Consider the following 17563-nt stretch of genomic DNA (forward strand, 5'->3'; position numbering starts at 1 on the left):
TCCCCTCCTCTCTATCCATACAGCTACCTCTTTGGTTCAGTTCTTCATCACCTCTAATCTAAATTAGTACAACAGTCTCCTTTCAAGTTACTCCCTACATCAGTATCTTTGCCATATTGTGCTCAAAATGATTTTCCTAAATCCCAGATCTGACCATGCCATCCCCCAACTCAATCAACTCCAATGGCTCTCTATTGCCTCTTTATTGTTTAGTAATTCACTTGTGTCTCTCCCTTCATGACTCCATGGACCATTGCCCACCAGCCCCTTCTATCCTCCACAATCTCCTGAAGCCTGTCCAAGCTCACGTTCATTGTTTCTATGACCCTATCCATCTTTTTTTTTGAGAATCAACTGTAATAAAAGTTTAATAAGATGTTTCGACCTGATAATATATTCCTTCATAATCTGGTCCCAAACTCTATTTTCAGTCATATTACTTATGACTTCTTTACTGTAATTCTATTGTTGTTATTCTTTGTCTTTTATTTTCAAGGAAGATGTCACCATGGAGAGAAGCCCTTTAAAAAAAAATTTTATTTAGTTAAGGCAATGGGATTAAGTGACTTGCCCAAGGTGACACAGCTAGATAATTATTAAGTGTCTGAGGTCACATTTGACTTCAGGTCCTCCTGATTCCAGGGCCAGTGCTCTAGCCACCTAGCTGCCCCCTCATGGAAAGAAATTTTGACTTGCAAGGGAATTGGATTTAAGTGAAATATTTACACAAAATTGTCAAATTCACTCTCTCTTCCAAAGTCATTGAAGTCCAATAGAAGGACAAAAGTCAAGATGAGCAATATGGAAATATATTTAACAAGATTATACATGTACAACTTATATCAGATCATTTGTTGCCAAAGGGAGGGAAGAGGAAAGGAATGGAGGCAGAAAAATATGAAATTCAAAATCTTACAAAAATGAATGTTGAAAACTATCTTTGAAAAAAATCAAATTAAAATTAAAAAAAAGATGACTGATGATGACTCAGAATTCACTGGATGACCTTCCATTTATGACCAAGCTCTGAGGTTCTATAGTGCCTACTTCAGCCACCTTTATGATCTTTGGAACAAATTGTTCTCATCTGTCCATTCTGCCAGGGGAAGTCTTCACATTCTTAGAGTAGACACCCCCCTAACTCACCTGAGTCTGGGACTTGTTACTTACCCTCAACCTGGTTTAGACCATGTCCTAAGATGGTTTTACCAGGGTATGACCACTACATGTGTTACAGTTTCTTGGAGCTACAGGTGAGAATTGGGCAATAAGTTAACACCAAATGTGGATAAGGAATTGGAAAACACACCAAAGTTACTTGTCCTCCCTAAATACATACCCCACAGTCTTATGATCCAACCAAATTGGCTTTCTCTCTCTGTTCCATTTGAACAACCTTCCATCTCCGTCTCAGGGACTAGATGTCCCTCTTGGTTGATTTCCTTCTTACTCTCTGCTTCACAGAATCCCTCTCTTCCTTCAGGTTACACAGCTCAAGCATCACTGAGGTACCACCTTCCATTTGAAGTCTTTTTTGATCCCTTCAACTATTAATGGACCTCTCTTCTACCCAATCTACATTGTATTTAACTAGTTAGTATTTATTTCCATTTATTATCTGTATATTTAAAAGAGGAGGAAGAGCTGGTAGAGCAGTGGATGGAACCCTGGGCCTGAAGTTAGGAACACTGGAGTTCAAAATCAGCTTCAGATACTTACTAGCTGTGGGACCCTGGGCAAATCACTTAAACATGTTTGCCTCAGTTTCCTCAACTGTAAAAATGTACTGGAGAAGGAAATGACAAACCACGACTAAAATGACTGAACAACAACAAAGACATAGAGAACAGGCTCAATGATATCAATATTCAATGTCTTTTATAATAAATAATTTTTTAAAAAACTGCCAGTGACTCAGAGGGAAGATGCATGGCCAAGGTAAGGAGGTTGCAGCCTCCTTATCAGTGATGCCACAGGCTGGTGAAATAGCATAGAAGGAATCATTAGGGATGGGTGTGTGTGAATGGGAAAGAAAGTTTCAGGTCATGTAGCAGGAATGAGAGATAATAGACTGACAGCTCAAGTGCTGCCAGGTAAGTTATTGAACAGGAGAGTGACAAGATGAGATTAGTTTGGAAGAAGAAGATAAAATAAGATCCCAGAGTGTCTGCTGTTTGGTGATTATCCAGGAGTATTGGACTTCATTGGATAAAATGTAATAGCAACAAGGTGTCTTGCACAGATATGTTCAGGCCATGCACACAGTAAGAGCCACAAGATATTAAAAGAATCAGAGGAAGGTCTGTAATATGCTAGGTAGATCCCTTGGGGAGAATTTATGGAAGAACATGCATAATAGGAGGGTTAAGGTATACTTGATCATAGACAAGAATAGCATAGGCTGAGAAGGGGTAAGATCTAAACAAATATACAGAGAATTCATAATTGTGGAAATGCAGTTTCATTGAAATGGAATAAAGAGAATGTAAGTTCCTTGAGGGCAAGGACTACTTAGTCATACATCTATTCATCCATTCTTCTATTCATTCATTCATCTATTCATCCATCCATCTAATCATTCATTTATTCATCTATTCATTTATTCATTTAATCATTCAGTCATCCATTTATTTATTTATTTAACTATTTATCCAACCATCTATCCATTCATTCATTTCTTTAATTTCTTTATTTATTTAGTTTTGTATCCCCACATCTGACACACTATAGGCACTTAATAAATTTTGATCTTTGATTAATTGAAGTATTACTTTAGGTAAGGCATATTATCCTTCTTTTCAACCTTTTCAAAACTTAATTATTCACTTGAAAAGATCCTTAAAGGGGACAGTGTACTTTACACAGCATGTGGAGCTACCACAAGCAGGTAACCTTTAGTAGTTACATGAAGGATAGATTAGAAAGAGAAGAAATAGAAGGTATCTTGAAAACCAGAGAAGAATGATGAGAGTCCATGCAAGATTAGTGGAATCTTATCCTCAAGAGGATTTAAATTTTTTTTAAAAATTTTACCATTCAGTTCCAAAATGTCTCCCTCTGCCCACTTCTCTTCCCAAGGAGCAGGCATGAACCAAAAGAAATTTTTTTTCATGGTATTGAGATTGAGTAACTTGCCCAAGGTCACACAACTTGGTAAATATTAAGTTTCTGAGATTGGATTTGAACTTAGATCCTCCTGACTCCACTGTACCACTTAGCTGCCCCCAAAAGAGATTTTTTTTTTTTTGGTAAGCCAGTGGGGTTAAGTGACTTGCCCAAAGTCACACAGCTAGGTAATTATTATGTGTCCAAAACTGGATTTGAACTCAGGTCCTCCTGACTCCAGGGCCAATGTTCTATCCACTGTGCCACCTAGCTGCCCCTTTAAAAGAGTTATTAAAGATCATCAAGGAATGGAATAGATCAGGTTTCAGAAAATATGTCAACCAAATGCCTATTTCAAACTGTATTAATTTTTTTTAAAGCTTCTGTTAATCTCTCTATCTTGCTTGATCCTCCCCCTCAAAAGGAGAGGCACCATATTCCATCTCAATAGACTTATACTTCATGTTCCTTCAGGCACAACAAACTTGAACTCTGTTCTAAATCAGTTTCTATCCACAGAAACAATAGTCAAAATTCCTGGATGATCATTTATTGGGTAGGGCAGCAGAGGAAAGATACTGGAATTGACCCATGAAGAAGCAAGAACAAGAAATATGAGTTTTTAAAAGTGACCATCCCAGTATCCAGACCAGTGTCAGAGTACAGAAATCATCTGAAACTGATATGGGATAGTCAGAGAAGACTTCCTGGAGAAGATGAATTTTAAGATAGATTTGAAAGGAGAAGAATCTTGGTATATGGGATAGAGAAATGGACCTCTGGATCTATCTGCTCAAGAAGACGGGTTCAATTCTCACTTCTGATACTTTACTAGTTGTTTGACTATAGGCAAGTAAGACTCTCTCAACTTCAGTTTCCTCTTCTATAAAATGGAGTTAGCAATCATCAATTAATCACAAATATTAAAGGCATATAAAAGGAGGTTCTTGCCACCAAAGTTCTTGGTACTGTCAAGTGACTCAGCATCAAAAATGGACATGGTTTTATTAGTAGAAGAAAATGTATTACCATATGCTTTGTTGTTGCACTTTTCCATCTGACTTGTGGCTGAAACCTCCTATTAGAGTTGTCTCCTCCATGAGAATGTGAGCTCCCAGAAAGCAAGGACTGTTTTTCTTTTCCCATCCCCAGAATACTAAGTACATAGTACTTTATAGGACCATATATAGAAAGTGCTTAATAAATTCATTCATACATACATTTATCCATTCATTTAAGTAAGCACTAAATTTGGACCTGGCTCTGTGCTAGGACTAGACATACAAAGACAAAAGTGAAATAATCTCTGCCTTCAGGGGTCTTACATTCTTTAGGGGTATGGAGGACATGAATGGAGATAAAAATAGACAGATAATAGAGAAATATAAAGCAATGGGAGAAGGCATTAGAAGCAAGGGTAATCAAGACATGGTTATAAAGGCAGACAGATAGATAGGTAGATAGATAGATAGATAGATAGATAGATAGATAGATAGATAGATAGATAGATAGATGATAGATAGATAGATAGATAGATAGATAGATAGATAGATAGATAGATAAGATGACAGTTATAAAGCAATGGGGGAGTGCTAGGGGGATTGAGACAAGAATATAAAGATAGGTGGATAGCAAGGGAAGAGGCACTAGCAGCTAGAGACATCAGGAGAGAGATTGTCTCTCTCCTGTGTGTGTGTGTGTAGACAGTAGACAGACTGGCATAGAGAGAAAGAGAGACAGAGAGAGAGACAGAGACAGAGAGACAGAGAGAGACAGACAGAGAGAGAGACAGACAGAGACAGACAGAGACAGAGACAGAGAGAGAGAGAGAGAGAACAATGAGGGAGGGCACCAGAAACTGGGGGCATTAGGAAAGGCTTCATGTAGAAGGGAATGTTTGAGTTCAGTTTTGAAGGAAACCTGAGATTCTAAGAGACAGGGGTAAAGGGAATTCTTCCAGACAGGGGGAGGAGGTGGGAGTGGCAGTGAAAGCATGGAGAAAGGATATGGAAAGTGGTATCTGAGGACAGCAAGAATGCTACCTTGGCTGAACTGAAGAGTTCTCAAAGGGGAATGATGTTCAATAAAGTTGTAAATGTGGGTTTGGAGCCAGGCTGTGAAGGACTTTAAAAGCCAAACAGGAATTTAGAGTTGATCCTTAGGGTAATAGGGGACTGTTAGAGTTTATTGAGAAGGGAGAGACATGGTCAGACCTGAGCTTTAGGAAAATCCCATTAGCATCTGCAAGGAGGACAGATCAGAGACTGTTGCAATAGGCTGGGTGAACAGAGGGCCTATTACCAGGATAGTGGCTGCATGAGTAGAGAAGAGACAAATGGGAGCAATGTGGTGGAGGAAGAAATAAAAAGATTTGGAAATTGACTGAAACTGTGAGGTGAGGGAGAGTGAGGTAACAGAGAAAACACCAAGACTGGGAGCCTGGGTGACCACAAGGATGGTGGTACCTTCAAACTGAAAGGAGAAATTAAGAAGAGAGCTGACTTTGGGGAAAAGATAATGATTCTGTTTCAGAGTGCCTACAAGACATCTAGTTCAGAATGTTCCCCAGGCTGTTGTGATGTAGGCCTGGAGCTCTGGAGGTATACCAGGGCTGTCTATAGAGAACTAGGAATGATCTGAATAAACAAATGAAGCAATGGAACTGAATGAGAACCTCTCAGTGAGAAAGTGTAGAGAAACAAGAGCCAAGGGCTGAGGACTGAGTTTAGATATATATATATACTCAGTTAGAGACAGGGATATAAATGAATTGGCAAAGCAGATGGAAAAGGGTGGGGTTTTTTTGGGGGGGGGGGGTGTAAAAGGAGAAAAGAAAATTCAATGAGAAGGAGGAGGCAGATAACAGTCCCAAGTACTGCAGAGAAGTCAGAAAGGAAAAGGACTGAGAAAAAAAGCCATTATTAGGTCTGGCAATTAAGAGATCGCTGATAACCTTGAAGAGAGCAATTTCCTTAAGGGATGAATTCAGAAGCTTCACTGTAGAGGTCTGAGAATTGAATACAATGAGATTAGAAGTTATGGTGACCTGGGTGGCTAAGTGGAGAAGTGGATAAAGTACTGGCCCTGGAGTCAGGAGGACCTGGGTTCAAATCCGATATCAGACACTTAATAATAACTTAGCTGTGTGGCCTTGGGCAAGCCACTTAACTCATAATGACTTAGCTGTGTGACCTTGGGCAAGCCACTTAACTCCATTTGCCTTGCAAAAACCTTAAAAAAAAAATAAAAGAGAGGAAGTAGAGGGGATGAGTACACAACTTTTTCTTTCCCCCTAGAAATTTGATTAAGAAAGGGAGGAGCAATATAGGACAAAAGTCTGAAGAAATTGTAGGTCTAGTGAAAGGTTTTCTTCTGTTTTGCTTTTAAAGAAGGAGGAAGACAGGTGGGCTTGCAAACAACTGGGAAAGAGAAAGAAAGAAGAGGGAGAGAGATGAGAGACAAAAGAGATCCAGGGAAAGGGATGATGATTTGGGGGAGGTACTGTTGAAACCCACAGGCGGGGCAGGGACCAAATCCCTATGAGTTGGGCTTGGACAGACAGAAAGGTCATCTCTCTCTCTCTCTCTCTCTCTCTCTCTCTCTCTCTCTCTCTCTCTATTTTATTTATTTATTTTTCCAACTACATACAACAATAGTTTTCAACAATCATTTTTTGGGGGCAAGGTTTTGCGTTTTACATTTTCCTTCCTTCCTCCCTTCCCCGCCCCATAGAAAGTAATCTGATATAGGCTCTACATTTATAACTAAGCTAAACACAGATCCAAATTGATCATGCTGTGAGAGAAGAATCAAATTCAAATGGAAAAAAGAACACAATAGAAAAGTAAAAAAGACATGATACATGACAACTTCTAAAAATTGAAAATAATAAATTATGGTCTTCATTTAAACTACAGGTCCTTCTCTGGATATGGATTGCATATTCCATTGCAAGACTTTAAGACTTTGATTATTGTGCTGCTGAAATGAACAAATCCATCATGGTTGATCATCGCCCCATATTGTTGTTAGCCTGTATAATGTTCTCCTGGTTCTGTTCAACATCAGTTCATGCAAGTCTTTCCAGATTTTTTCTGAAATCCTGTCCCTCATGATTTCTAATAGAACAATAGTGTTCCATCATACACCTATACCACAATTTATTTAGCCATTCCCCAAATGATGGGTATCCACTCAATTTCTAATTCTTTGCCACTACAAAAGGAGCTGCTATGAATATTTTTGTACATGTGGAATTTTTACCATTTTTCATGATCTCTTCAGGATATAGAGCCAGTAGTGGTATAGTTGGATCATTTTCATTGCCTAAATAATTCCAAAAGTTGCTCCCCAGAAAACTTGGATCAATTCACAACTCTACCAATGCATTAGTGTCCTACATTCCCTCTTACATTGATCATTTTCCTTTCCAGTCAAATCTAATAGGTGTGAGGTGGTGCCTCAGAGATGTTTTTATTTGCATTTCTCTAAACAATAATGATTTAGAGCAATTTTTCTTTCTTTCTTTTTGGTAAGGCAATGGGGTTAAGTGATTTGCCCAAGGTCACATAGCTAGGGAACTATTAAGTGTTTGAGGTTGAATTTGAACTCATATCCTCCAAGGCCAGTGTTCTAAATCCACTGCCCCTTAGAGCAGTTTTTCATATGACTATAGATAGCTTTGATTCCTCTGAGAATTGCCTTTCCATATCCTTTGACTATTTATCAATTGGGGAATGACTTGGGTTTTTTTTAATTTTTATTCAGTTCTCTATATATTTTAGAAATGAGTCCTTTCTCAGAAGCACTAGTTGTAAAAAAGAACTGTTTCTCAATTTACTACATTCCTTTTAATCTTGGTTGTAATGGTTTTGTTTGTGCAAACCTTTTTAATTTAATGTAGTCAAAATTATCCACTTTGGTTTTTATAATGTTCTCTATCTCTTCCTTGGTCATAAACTGCTCCCCTTTCCATAGATCTGATAGGTAAACTATTTCTTGTTCTCTTAATTGGCTTATAATATTACCTCTTGAGAGACTAGGAGAATTAATAAGAGAATGGGGATGATACCTAGGGATTAAGTGAATAGGAAGCCAGACTAGGAATTAGGATTGGATTTTTTACTTGTCTCCTCCATTAGAATGTAAAATCTTTGAGGGCAGAAACCAAGTTTTTTTTGTCTTTATATATTCTCTTTATATATTCTTAACACAGTGCCTAACCTATAGTCAAAAGGCAATACATGCTTGCTGACTCAGTGACCAATTTAATCAACAAACATTTATTAAGAGTTGCCTTGAGTGTGGCTAGGTGGCGCAGTGGATAGAGCACCTGCCCTGGAGTCAGGAGTACCTGAGTTCAAATCAGGCCTCAGACACTTAATAATTGCCTAGCTGTGTGGCCTTGGCCAAGCCACTTAACCCCACTGCCTTGCAAAAACCTAAAAAAAAAAAAAAAAAAAAAAAAAAGAGTTGCCTTCACATCATGCCAGGGCTCTGTTCTAAAGGCTCAGAGATCTCAGGAAAAAGCAAATACTAGAGGACCAGAGTTCAGTCTCTACTCCTGATACATACTGACCCTATGACTTAAGGTGATTTATTTAACATTTCTGTGTCCTGGGCAACTAATTCTTTAAGACTTTAAGCCTGCAGCTGTCCTAGCAGCTGTTCTGCCCCTCCCCTGAGGTGAATGGCATGACCCTGGTCAGCGAGTCACAGGGAAATTATTAGTCCAAATACTTCTTGGCAGGTCCATTAGGAGAGGCTGCTTCTCCTAATGGGACCCAAAAACCTCTCAGCTGTTCTGCCAAGCTGCTCTCAAGTTCAGCCTCTCTGACCTCCTCAGGCCAGAGAAGAGTCCTATTATTCCACAGAAGATAGCTCAGTTCAGTCATCTTATTTTACAAATGAGAAAACTAAGTCCAACTCATTCGGAACTGGACCTATGATTCTAGAGTATAAGGAAATTCTAGGTGAGGAAATCCTCTCTACCAAATGCAGATAAACACTTTAATTGTAACTTGGGGAGTTGCCTTCCATTAAGAGAGGGCAGAATCTGCTCTCAGCTCACTCCACTTTGGTTTCAACTTCCCAAAGCAAGATATCCTTATATCCTCTGGTGTCCTATTCCCTATTTAGATAGAAATACAATTGAGGGCAGAGACTTTTTGTTTGTATGTACCTGGAATATTGTTAGTTTTTAATAATTATTTTCTCTATCTAGTAATTATCTATCATTCCCAATCCAGTGATTCCTTCCTCTTTTCCTCCCTTTCCTTCCTTTTTTCATAAATTTAACATACCTTCCACCCTCCCAACCTATCCTGAAATATATTCTTACTCTAAGATTTATCATTTCCAGTGATTGTTCCATTATATTACACTACTTTTAAAATACATTTTTATTTATAAATATATAAATAAATATATTTTTATTTTGTTAAATATTTCCCAATTACATATAAAAAATTTTAACATTCTTTAAAACTGAGTTTCAAATGTTTGCCCTCCTCTCTGCTCCTCTTCCACTTGAGAATGTAAACAATATATCATTTATACATATGCAAAATATATTTCCATCTTAACCACCTTGCAAAGTATTCACACAAAAAAAGTAAAATGCAACAAGCTTCAATCTGCACTCAAAATTCATCAGTTTTCTTTCTGGAGGTGGAAAACATTTTTCAGCATGGATCTTTTGGAATTGTCTTGAATCATGGTCTTTTAGGTAGTTCAATAATTCTTAAATCACCTCTTCTGGATCTATTCTCCAAGTCAGTTGCTTTTCCAATGATATATTTTCCATGTTCTTCTTTTATCTCATTCTTTTGATTTTGTTTGATTCTTTTTTTTGTTTAAACTGAAATGTTTTCTTTTTTTATTATTTTAGGGGTTTTTTTTTCTTTCAAGGCAATGGGGTTAAGTGGCTTGCCCAAGGCCACATAGCTAGGTAATTATTAAGTGTCTGAGGCCTGATTTGAACTCAGGTACTCCTGACTCCAGGGCAGGTGCTCTATCCACTGTGCCACCTAGCTGCCCCTTATTTGAATGTTTCTTGATGTCTTAGAGACATTAGCTTCCACTTGCCTAATTCTAGTTTTTAAGGAATTGTTCAGTTAATTTATAGATTTCCTTTTCCATTTGGCCAATTCTATTTTGACCAACTCCTTAAGGAGATGTTTTCTTCAGTCAAATTTTGTACTTCCTTTTCCAAGTTGTTGACTCTTTTTTTCTTAATTCTCTCTATCTCTCTCTCTCTCATTTCTTTTCCCAGTCTTTCTTCTTCCTCTCTAACTTGATTTTTAAAATCTTTTTTAAGGTCTTCCAAAAGGACTTTTGGGGCTTGAGACCAATTCACATTCTGCTTTGAGGCTTCACATATAGGTATTTTTTAATTTTCTTCTTCTGAGTTCACATTTTGATCTTTCCTATTGGATAGTAGCTTTCTATGGTCAGGGCTCCTTTTTTTTTTGTTCAATTTTTAAAAGTTGAGTTCTTTTCCTGGGTCCCAGGAAGTACTATCATAAGCTTCTTGTGCAAGGGGCCAAGGACCTGGTCACTGGTTAACTATATGAGGTCTCAGGTGCTGGGCCACAGGCTTGCCCACTGCACTGGAACTGCCCAAATTAGTCACATCTGTTCTATCAGGGTTACAAGGCTCTTGATTTGCCTCTGACACTGGGGCTGGAGGTTTCACAGCTGGCCTGCTGAAGCCAAACTGAAGAGCTTCAGTTGCTGATCTCTGCTTCACCTAAGGGCTTCCTTCCAGGCTGCACTCCTCTTTTACCCAAGTGAGGCAGACTTTTACTTAAATCCTTCTAAATTATCCTAAGCTGGAAAATTGTTTCACTCCATCTTTTTGTGGATTCTATTTCTCTAGAATCCATTTAGAGGCTTAATTTAACATTGCAGTTTCCTGACTTCTCACTACTATCTTGGCTCTGCCCCCCACCATGGTCTTCATCAGTGCAGCTAAATCTTTAATAATTGATCATCAATGCAATATTGCTGAGGACAATTTTCTCCTGGTTCTGCTTACTTCACATTGCCTTAGTTCAGCACATCTTCCAAGGTTTTTCTGAAACCACTACAGTACTTCTTCATCCAGGTACAGGAAAATTAAGGGATCCAAAGTGATTGATACTCATAGGTTCCCCAGGAACAAGACCCATCTACCTCCAGTTGTCCCATTCCAGTTTTGCAGGAGAGCATATTCCCTACAATCTTCTCCTTCCCCTCTGCCTCTGAAATTCCCAGGTTTCCTTCAAGATTGAGCTCAAATGCTATCTTTTGCAAGAGGTTTCTTCCAGCTGCTACTACATTCCTCTCTGAAATTACCTTCCATCTATTCTGTAAATATCCTGGAAATCAAAAATACTGGGCCCAAGTCTTGCCTCTCACACATATGGTCCTGGGTAAATCAATTAACCTAAGAGAAAGGTTCTGACCTGAGTAAGTGGAAGGGAGTTTCCCCCAGCTGGGACTTCCTCTAAATTAAGGAAATCATGAGTCTAGTCTCTTTTACATACATTAGAATGTAAACTCCTTGAGGGCAGGGTTTGTTTTTTTCTTTTTCATATCCCCAACACTTAGTACAGTCAGTGCCTTGGACATGGACTATATGATTGTTGAATGACTTGCCTGGGAATCTGAAGGGTCAGACAGTTAATCTCTGTTTCATTTTCATATTGAATACAGGTGCTCTAAAGTCAGAAACTGTTTCTTGACTTCAAACTTCTATGGGCTGGAAGTTTTAACCCTTTCATCTCAGAACTTCCTTCCTGGAGACTTCTTTTGGTGACTGCCTCACCTGACCCACTACTTCAGGAGGCCCCAGCTCTGCTTCACAAAATCCTGTACAGCACCCTAAGAAAAGTGCTTATAATCCTTCTACCCTTCTCTTCCTCTTATTCTAGTTTTCTTAGAAGGATCCCCTCCCTGGCCACCATTCCTTCTGTGTGTTATCACCTTTAATTTCAGGAGTTCTTAAACTAATTGGGGGTCATATCCCCTCTGGCAATCTGATGATGCCTTTTAACACCTTTAGAGAATAATGTTCTTAAATGCATAAAATAACACACGTAAGATAACAAAAGAAAGCAATTATATTTCAATACAGCCTATAGAAGGTAAGACTGTGATCATGTGAGGTCTAGTGGCAAGTCTAATAAATGCATCCATTTTGAAATAACTATGAATGGGCAAGCAGGCAATAAACATTTATTGTGTTTATTGTGTACTAAGTGCTAGAAATACAAATACAAACAAAAAAGATAGTACCTGCCCTCAGGGAGCTTACATTCTAATGGAAGAGATAACACAGAAAAGGAAAAGAGAGGAAGGGAGATGTTATCTGCATGGGTATAGGAGGAAAGAAAGGTGGTAAAGTCCAGAGAGTCTGATGAACAATTAGGTGAGGAATGTAAAAAGGCCAACCTGGTTCCATCCCAAAATGGAGATCCTGGAAGAAGGTCACCAAGAAGAGAAGTATGATAAGTATAAACAATATTTTGATATATCTAAAAATATATGAGATGATTTCTATTGGTGGTGAAGTCACAGCTATTATTACTAAGATTTGTTGCCAAAATTTATTGCTCCAACTCAACAGAAGATTCATCCACCAATGCCATCACCTTTGGCTATGAACTAGGAGTGACTCATACTCTAGGAACTGAACCATGTTATAATCAAAGTTTCCCCTCTCCCTACAAATATCAAGGTAGAATAGGAAGAATTATATTCTCAATGAGTTAAGGAAAAAAATTTGCCTGTTCTTAATATATCTGTGTGTGGGGGCAGCTAGCTGGTGCAATATATAGGGTCCCAGACCTGGAATAAGGAAGACTTGAGTTTAAATGATACTTTCTGACTGTGTGACCCTGGGCAAATCATTTAACCTTGTTTGCCTCAGTTTCCTCATCTGAAAAATAAACCAGAGAAGAAAACGGTAAATACTCCAGTATCTTTACCAGAAAAAAAACCCTCAAATGAAATAGATGATTTAAATGACAGAACAAGAACAATATATCTGTGAAGTAAGTATGCCTTGGTAAAAGCTACTCAGTGTTAAATAGTAAAATGGAACTGAGGTGCTAATCACTGGACTCCTAAAATAGTATTAGGTCAGTGGCAGAGAAATGAGATAACACAATCTCCTCAAAGTACCTGAGTAAGTGGGGTCAGAATCAGTTTGCTTATATTACCATCTTACTTTGATCCAAAGTATTTCAGATGGTAAAGGAGGAGAGAAAAGTACAATCAATTACCTTATCCTGGATACTACACCTCTCTTCATGTAGTCTAAGATCACGCCAGAGTTTTTGACTGCTATATCATACTGTTGTCTTATATTGAACTTATAACTGACCATCTAAAATTTCCACATCTCCTTTCAGACAAAATGCTGCCTTGCTGTGCTTCCCCTATATTGTCTTTAAGGAAGTGATTATCATCATACTACCTCTATGACATGTCTCCTGTCCGGCCCCTCCTTTCTGCTCACATGGCTAACATCCATGTTCACCATTGCTTGGGCTATTACAATAACATACTGACTGGTCTTCCTGCCTCATCTTTCTCCTTTATAGGCCACCCCACATACAATTTCCAAAGAGATTTTCCTAAATGGATAGATTTCAGATGGTTCTTAAACAGGGATGAAAAAATACATCTTTATTTTTACTAACCTCTAATTAAAGTTCAACATTTCCTTCTATCATAAATATAAGCAACAAAGTACAATGAGATTAGAAGTACTGGTGACAAGGGCAGCTAGGTGGCTCAGTGGATAAAGCACCAGCCCTGGAGTCAGGAGTACCTGGGTCTCAGACTCTTAATAATTACTTAGCTGTGTGGCCTTGGGCAAGCCACTTAACCCCATTTGCCTTGCAAAAAAACTAAAAAAAAAAAAAAACGTACTGGTGACCTTGTCACCACAAGAAAAATCACAGATTTTCATATTTCAGTTGTCACAGATATCTCAAAATATCATTTATATTCATCACTACTTTGAAATTATTGTAGTTATTAAACCTGTCACTAGATCTCATGTGATTCTAATCTTTCTATCTGCAGTCTAGATTTCAATATAATTGATTTCCTCTGTCATATCCCATGTGTTTATTTTGTGTTTTAAAATGTGATTCTAGAAATAGACTTCACCATACTGTCAAGGGGGTCCATGGCTCAAAAACGGTGGTGAACCCTTAGACTATCGTCAGATATAAAGACCTGTCTAATCTGATTCCAACACACTTTTTTAGCCTTATAATATTTCTTGAGAGTTTCTACAGTCAAAGTGACTTCCTGGTTGATCCTTACTCTTAACTCAATTCATTTCTTTTCATTCCATCCCATACCTGGAATATAATCCCTCCTTACATCTGCCACTTAGTCTATTACCTTCAAATCTTGGTTCAAGTATCCAGTTTCTTTTTTTTAAATATTCTATTATTTTATTTCATTTCTTTCCAAATATATGAAAGATAATTTTCAATATTCATCTTTTTGTAAACTTTGAGCTCCACATTTTTTTATATCTCTCTCCCTTCCCTTCCTTCCTCTCCATGAGATCAAGTAATCTATCAGTTTATTTATGTCCTTTTTTCATTCCCCTAGCTAATAGTACCCTCCCTGCCAAAATTACCTTATTATTTTGAGGGCTGTTTATTTTTTATACTTGCAAATGTAAATATTGTCTCCACTATAGAATATGAGATATCAGAAGTCAAAGACTAAGTCATTTCAATAAGTGCTCAAGTCTGTCTCCAGTCCTGACTCTTTGGATTTTTCAGTTTTCCCTGATATGAGTGCCTTTTCCTACAGATTTCTAGGTTCCTTTTATATGATGTCTCCCCCTATTATAAATACAAGTTTGTTGCTGATAGGAATTATTTGGGGGGGGAGTAGGGGAAATTGAATCAGGAAGGAAGGTATACATGACAGATGGTAGGTACAGAATAAATATTGTCTGATTTAGTTTAATATTATTTTATATGATCTAATGTTCTAAGCTATCTGCATATTTTAGATACTCTGTCATTTGAAATTTTATAAATATTTCATTAATACCTTTGTCCAAGTTATTCATCAAAAAAAGTTAAATATCACAGAGTCAAGCATGATTCTCTGGAGAACTCTATTAGACACCTTATTTCAAGGTGTCATTGACTCCTTAAGGACTACTCCTTGGAGCTAGCCATTTGATCATCTGGAATAGTATGATAGACTTTGTGAAATGTTTCATTAAGACTTGTACAAGGGGGCAGCTAGGTGGCACAGTGGATACAGCACCAGCCCTGAAGTCAGGAGGACCTGAGTTCAAATCTGGCCTCAAACACTTAATTACTTAACTGTGTGTCCTTGGACAAGTCACTTAACCCCATTCATTGCCTTGCAAAAAAACCCCCCACAAAACTTGGACAAGTCATTCTACAATACATAAGACAATTCTCTAATGAAGAAATTAAAGCTATCTATAGTCATGTGAAAAAGTGCTCTAGATCATGAGATATGGAAATTAAAACAACTCTGAGATACCACCTCACACTTTATCAGATGGGCCAGTATGACTTAAAAGGAAAATGATCAATTTTGGAGGGGATGTGGGAAAACCAGAACACTAATGTATTGTTGGTGGAGTTGTGAACTGATCTAACCTTTCTGGAAAACAATTTGGAATTATGTCCTAAGGGTAATTAAACTGTGCATATACCCTTTGATCATCCAATAATACCACTACTGGGTCTATAATCCAGAAGAGATCATGAAAAATAGTAAAAAACCTACACGTACAAAAATATTTGTAGCAGCTCTTTTCCTAGTAGCAAAGAATTAGAAATTGAAGGAATGTCCACAATTGGGAACAAATTGTGGTATATGAATGTGATAGATACTATTGTTCTGTAAGAAATAATGAAAGGTGGGGGCAGCTAGGTGGCGCAGTGGATAAAGCACCAGCCCTGGAGTCAGGAGTACCTGGGTTCAAATCCAGTCTAAAACACTTAATAATTACCTAGCTGTGTGGCCTTGAGCAAGCCACTTAACTCCATTGCCTTGCAAAAAAATAAAAAACTAAAAAAAAAAAAAGACTTGGATGGAGAATGCCATTCATATCCAGAGAAAGAACTGTGGAGTTTAAATGCAGACCAAAGCTTACTATCTTCCATTTTCTCAAAAAAAAAAATTGTCTTATGAATTATGTTGCTTTTTCACTCTGATTTTTTCCCTTACATTTGGATGCAATTCTTCTTTCACAACATGGATTAAAATGGACCTATGTTTAGCATGGTTATAGATGTAGAACCTCTATTACTTTGCTTTCTGTCAGGGGGAGGAAGGATGTAAGGGAGGGAGAGAGAAAAAAATAATTAATTTAAAAAACTTAGCTACACTATGTCTATAAAATTCTTCTGCTCTACCAGTCTAATAAGCCTATAAAAATGGAAACAAGGCTAGTATATACTGACCTGATCTTAACAAAAGCAATTCTAGTTGCTTATAATCATTGCTTCTTTTGTCTATAGGTTTGCTAACCACCCCTGTGAAGCAGTTTTTAGGTGTTTCTTGTTTGCTGATCTTCATCTGTATTTTCTAAATCTTAGGTACCAAAGTACCTAGGTAAGTACCACAGGTATACAAGTGGAGCTAGAACTAGTTGACCCATCAGATCTATGGAAAGGGGAGCAGTTTATGACTAAGGAAGGGATGGAGAACATCACTAAAAACAAACTAAATGATTTCGATTACATTAAATTAAAAAGCTTTTGCACAGACAAAAACCATTGTAACCAAGATCAAAAGAAATGTGGTGGGGCAGCTAGGTGGCGCAGTGGATAGAGCACTGGCCCTGGAGTCAGGAGTACTTGAGCTCAAATCCAGCCCCAGACACTTAATTATTACTTAGCTGTGTGGCCTTGGGCAAGCCACTTAACCCCGTTTGCCTTGCAAAAAAAAAAAAAATGTAGTAAACTGGGAAACAATCTTTACAACTAATGTTTCTGACAAAGGACTCATTTCTAAAATACATAGAGAACTGAGTCATTTAAAAAAAAAAGCTATTCCCCAATTGACAAATGGTCAAAGGATATGCAAAGGCAATTTACAGATGAGGAGATCAAAGCAATCCATAGTCATATGAAAAATTGCTCTAAATCATTACTTATTAGAGAAATGCAAATTAAGGCTTCTGAGGTACCACCTCATACCTCTCAGACTAGCCAATATGACCAGAAAGGATAATGATCATTGTTGGAAGGGTTGTGAGAAATCTGGGACACTATTACATTGTTGGTGGAGCTGTGAATTCATCCAACCTTTCTGGAGAGAAATTTGGAACTATGCCCAAAGGGCAACAAAAATGTGCATACCCTTTGATCCAGCAATACCACCACTGAGTCTATACCCCAAAGAGATGATGAAAAAAGGGTAAAAACATCACTTGTACAAAAATATTGAT

General features: G+C 37.8%; 1 long non-coding RNA gene across 1 annotated transcript in view; it reads right to left on the minus strand.

The window, feature by feature from the left end:
• LOC141490854 (uncharacterized) overlaps positions 1-13515 on the minus strand; it is a 40658-nt gene extending 27143 nt beyond the window's left edge. Inside the window, exon 1 of the long non-coding RNA XR_012469375.1 lies at positions 13374-13515. This is a non-coding gene — a long non-coding RNA (uncharacterized LOC141490854). The remainder of the gene's footprint in view (positions 1-13373) is intronic.
• Positions 13516-17563: the final 4048 nt, after the last annotated feature.

The sequence above is a fragment of the Macrotis lagotis genome, chromosome 1, assembly GCF_037893015.1.
Source record: "Macrotis lagotis isolate mMagLag1 chromosome 1, bilby.v1.9.chrom.fasta, whole genome shotgun sequence".
Taxonomy (NCBI): domain Eukaryota; kingdom Metazoa; phylum Chordata; class Mammalia; order Peramelemorphia; family Peramelidae; genus Macrotis; species Macrotis lagotis.